Source organism: Armigeres subalbatus, chromosome 2, assembly GCF_024139115.2.
Source record: "Armigeres subalbatus isolate Guangzhou_Male chromosome 2, GZ_Asu_2, whole genome shotgun sequence".
In the NCBI taxonomy this organism is placed as follows: domain Eukaryota; kingdom Metazoa; phylum Arthropoda; class Insecta; order Diptera; family Culicidae; genus Armigeres; species Armigeres subalbatus.
Window position 1 is genome coordinate 141068616 of NC_085140.1, and position 5571 is coordinate 141074186.

The 5571-nt window shown below is 37.4% G+C and overlaps 1 non-coding gene across 1 annotated transcript; it reads left to right on the forward strand.

The window, feature by feature from the left end:
- The first annotated feature begins 289 nt into the window (after positions 1-289).
- Trnad-auc (transfer RNA aspartic acid (anticodon AUC)) lies at positions 290-364 on the forward strand. Its single transcript has one exon. It is a non-coding gene; the product is annotated as a tRNA-Asp (tRNA).
- The last annotated feature ends 5207 nt before the right edge of the window (positions 365-5571 follow it).

The window sequence follows — 5571 nt, forward strand, 5'->3', positions numbered from 1 at the left end:
ACGAGTGCCTGTGTGAGCGATAATGAGCGAGTACGCTTAGTACTGCCATCCCCCCAGAAGTAGTACTGCGAGGTAGTTCCTGGGGGAAACGATGGTGGAGTCCAAGGGAGTTTAGTCGGTATTACCGGTATGGTCGAGTCCGACACTCCAGTACACTTCCGTGTGGTAGTTTGGCAACTACAATGCACGTGTACTGGGTTAGTGTGTAAATGCATTCTCCCTTGTAAAAAAAAAAAAAATAAAAAAAAAAAAAATAAAAAATAAAAAAAGCTGCGACGACCGGCGAAGGTTCTTTGTAGCTTAGTTGGTTGAAAGTACCAGTCTATCGTACTGAGGGTCGTGGGTTCAATTCCCATCGAAGGAAATTGGTTTCCTCCAATAGATTTTCCAAAACAAAATGTTCCACACAATATACATATTTGCATTTGAGCTTTCAGAACATTGTAAAAATAGTATTTCGTGTTTCTAAAGTCCTTTTAAAAGTTTGTTGTAAATGGATAATAATGCAAAAATAATTCCCATTAGAGTAAACATTAATTGCTTCCAATTAAAAATTGGATGAAAAATGGTAAGGAAGAAGGAAAAAGAAAGATAGAAGAAGAGGGAAGAAAAGGAAGAAGAAGAAGAATGAAGGGAGAAGGAAAAAGGAACAATGAAAAAGGAAGAAGGATGCAGGAAGAAGTAAAAGTAAAGAAGGAAGAAATAATAATGAAAATTTAATATGAAAGAAGGAAGAGCGAAGAAGATAGAAGAAGGAAAATAATAAGCAAGAAGGAAGAAGAAGTTGGTAAAAAGAAGAAAGCCGATGAAAATAATCTCACATAAAAAGAAGAAAGAAAAAGAATGAAGAAGGAAGAAAGAAGATAGCGGAAAGAAAGAAAAAAGAAGAAAATAAAGAAAAAAGGGGAGTTAGATAAATTCCAGAAATTAGAAAAAAGATTGAGTTTCAAATTTTCATCATGATTTGTCGTTTCCAAATTTGCATTCTCAATGAGCAGAAATCTTGTCAAATGTTGCAGAAAACGAAATGTGTGGGCAGAAAATCAATCTACAATTTCTCAACAGAACATGTAACATTGAAGTGATTTTCAATATGACACCTCATTTTTTAAGATTTTGAAACAGTTGTAAGATCACCAACGCTGGTTAATGTCATCTGCCCTCCACTGGCGTCATCTAGTCTCAGAAGTATGGTGGTTTATACCAAATGCTTATATATCTCATTCAGATGATCTAAAAATTGGAGTGAAAATTACGAATTTGTGCAAGAAGTTACCAATGCTTTATTTTTCTTACTGAAGAGGTGAACTAATGACACCACATGTAAAAATAATTATGATAGGAGAACGGTTCGGCACTTCATCTCATAGCTCCCATTTCCATCCCATCAAAAACAAAGCAATGAAAAGGAATTCGATTTGTTTTTTTATTTTTGTGATTTTTTTCAGCAGTGAGCACGTATGTTAGCAAAAAGAAGCAACGAAATTGGTGCTGTGTTTCTTTGTTTTGCGATGAGATGAATATAAGTACAGTGAGATGGAAAATGGAACAGTTCCCCTTTTGTTTATCTAAAAATCTGTGGCCTTTCAATTTTGAACAGAAACCTATGCACGACAACTGATTATGCGAGAAATGAAATCACAAAAATATCTCCCAAGGATGCAACCACTGACTGTCTTTGATGCACATTTCGCGAGGAAGAGACTCATTTGCACTAAAAGCGTGACTGTCTTGTTTTGTTTATTATACTTGGTACAATTTGGGTCAACGCGGGCAAATAAGAAAAACAGATGTGGAATAGGGTAATCCGAAATGAAAAAAAAACATTGCTCAAAATGACACTTTGTTTGTACCTAATTTAATATTAATTGGTTCTATTTGAAGCCCTTAATTGGTTCTATCTAAAATATTATTTCCATACGCATAGTTTCATTGTTTCATTAGTATTTGAATCTTCATAAGGCAGTATCAACCTTTGCAGTGAATTTAACCAAAATTTGGTGAACCCTGTGCTAAGATGCAGATGGGTAGTGATCGAGAGAAAAATTGCATTGAGGACTGCCCCATATGCTTGTTGCTGGTTCAACTTATCTTGCGTTTCCCTCGTTGGTCAATGAGCCGCCCGAGATCATCAATCAATGTTATTTATAATCACAATTAAAAAGATAAAATTTTGACTTATTTACCAAACAGCTCGCAGTGCGGGGCAACCCGTACCTAATTGCAATCGAAGCTGGGAATCGCGATACGAAATGGTTGTGAATGGGAAATACAATTTTGCCTTGTCCTATCGTCGCGAGTGAAGTCGTAAATAGCAAAATAAAGCACCAGGAGGCGAACTGGCACGACGCCGTAACGACGCTTTGGTAAGGCGGTACCTCTCGGAGGATGTGCTTCACGGGATGGCCTCGTTCGATTCCGGTCCCAATCAGTGAATGATTTGACATACGGCTCCGAAATGGTGCGGTCAAGGATTAGACGCATTGAGAGAGCTTTGTTTATTTTCTCGGGTTCGGGGTTATTTTAATGATTGGCCCGTTTATTTTTTTATTTCTGCTGTATTCTTCAATAGATATATAAAGTTTTGCCTTTCGCGTATTCTAAGTATACGTAAAGGCTATAGGATCACTCCAAAATCGAACTTTTGATAGAAGGCTCGGAGACCCATAGTGTTATGTACCAATCGACTCAGCTCGACGAATTGAGGTGATGTCTGTATGTGTGTATGTATGCATGTATGTGTGTGTGTACAAAAAAAATGTGAGACACAAAAGTACAAAAAAAAAAAAACTTAGCATTATCCGATTTGTTTGCAACAGGTTGCATTCGAGGCGGAATCCTTCCTTTTTCGCTATTGAAAATTGGTCGAATCGGCTGTTGCGATCCGGAGTTATTAAAAAAACATTGTTTTTTCCCCATTTTTCCCAAGTTGAAAAATTAGTTAATCCGTAATTAATGGATCTTCCCTTAGTAGAAATAACAAATAGCTTTTTTTGTCTCCCCCAAGGCAGCATAATGGGGCCCATATTGTATAACATTTTTACTTCTGACTTACCTGATTTACCACCAAGGTGTCAAAAATCTTTGTTTGCAGATGACACGGGCCTTTCAGCCAAAGGGCGAAGCCTTCGTGTCATTTGTAGTAGATTGCAAACAAGTTTGGATATTTTCTCCACTTACTTGCGAAAATGGAAAATTTCCCCGAATGCTTCCAAAACTCAGCTTATAATTTTCCCACATAAGCCGAGAGCTTGTTATTTGAAACCTTCTAGCAGACATATTGTCACTATGAATAGGGTTCCAAGGGGTCTAGCGAAGCTAAATATTTAGGACTTCTGCTAGATCAAAAATTAACTTTTAAAAATCTCATTGAAGGCCTTCAAGCCAAATGTAACAAATATATTAAGTGTCTATATCCACTTATAAACAGAAAATCAAAACTTTGTCTTAAGAACAAACTTTTGATTTACAAACAAATTTTTAGACCTGCCATGTTGTATGCTGTGCCAATATGGACTAGTTGCTGCAATATCAGAAAGAAGGAACTTCAGAGGATTCAAAATAAAATTTTGAAAATGATTCTGAAGTTGCCTCCGTGGTATAGTACCAATGAACTTCATAGAATTTCTAATATTGAGACATTGCAACAAATGTCCAACAAAATTATTTCCAATTTTAGACAAAAATCGTTGCAATCTTCTATTGCAACGATTAGCTCCTTGTACCCTTAGTATAAATTAGGTTTAGTTTAGTTTAAGTAGAAAAAAATGTTATTCCTACATGGTTCAATTCAACCAGAGGAAATATCCTAACTGCCAGAGGCAATTGAAATGTATTAATAATAACTAAAAGCGAAACATAGCAAATAAGAATGATAGTGTTAAGAAAACACGGAACACCTAGTCTAAGAGATGAATGCATGTATTAGATAATTAGCAAATAAAATTAGTTAAAAAAGGGGTTTTTTATGTCTTTCTCGTAAAACAATTGTGCCGATAAGATATTTATTAATATTTTTGTTAAAACTAGAAGAGATTTTGTTACATTTTTTTTTATTTTAACTACTTATGGTACATGTTTTATAACAACTGCTGTAACAGAATCACAAGTTCTGATATAATTCTGTTACTATCTACTGGTTGGGAATCGACTCAGCTCCTCGATATTTAGAATGATGTGTATCACACTAAGGCGAAACCAAACGATTTAATCGAGAAAGGCATCGTCACCGCTAGGAGGATTAATTTGGGTTTTTCGTAATGGACTTCCTGGAGGAATTGTCTCATCATGGAAAAGTCGTTGAAGAAATTTTTAGGAGAAATTCAAAAAGAAATTCCAATTTGAAACCTCTGTAGACATGATGGATTCTTGAAATAATTTCGAGTGGATTTTCTGATGGGCTTCCCGAAGATATTCTCAAAGGGACCATTTACAAAGTACGTCACGCTATTAGAAGAGGGAGTGGGGGATTTCGAGAGGCGTGTAGATCCATACAATTGATTTACAGGATTATTAAAAATAGTGCGACAAAGGGGGGAGGGGGTTGAATTACCTTTTTTACGTGAAATAGTTTATGGATCTTCCCAAAGGAATAACTAAAATAACTTCTGAAGAAATACCAAAGTGACGTATTTTCGTTTTTTCAAAGTTTATGAGCAGGGACTATGTCCAAGGGCTTGACGATCCCTCCCCAGACCATCTGCAAGTTGTGGAGCTTGCTTAGGATGTGTTGGGGTTTGACAGTGGGCCCTGTTAAATTCCTATAAAAAGTTGCATATATTCGCAAGTAGCCTCCACCAAAGCAACCGTGTGACGCTCAAAGCGCACAAGCCCAAGTCCTGGTGCCAGGTGGGACACAAAACAGACCTAACACGACGGCCCTCCGACGAGACAGGAGGTTTGCGCAGGCCCAATAAGCCGCCTTTAAAAACAACTAGGGTAAATGATGTATTTTGGACATCTGAATATATGTCGGACTTTTGGTTATATTTTACGTGTTTTTCGACTTAGCTTTCTTTAAATAAGTAGGAATCATGTTTCTTTTTGGCCTCTTTCATAATCACATTTATAACCACATTTATGTAACAAAATAAACAAAATATAGCCAAAAGTCCAAAATATATTCAGATGTCCAAAATACCATCGTTACCCTATTACGAGCGACATAGAAGATAATACGACTCGATACAATCGGCAACGACCTAAGCGACGAATAAAGGATCACGATTGGAAGTTTATAACATGGAACTGCAAGTCGCTAGGTTTCGCAGGATGCTACAGGATGATCTACGATGAATTACATCCCCGCAACTTCGACGTCGTGGCGCTGCAGGAGATGTGCTGGACAGGACAGAAAGTGTGGAAAAGCGGACATCGAGCGGCTACCTTCTACCAAAGCTGTGGCACCATTAACAAGCTGGGAACCAGCTTCATAGTGCTGGATAAGATGCGCCATCGTGTTATTGGATTGCAGCCGATCAACGCAAGGATGTGCAAACTGAGGATAAAAGGCCGTTCCTTCAACTATAACATCATCAACGTGCACTGCCCGCACGAAGGGAGACCCGACGA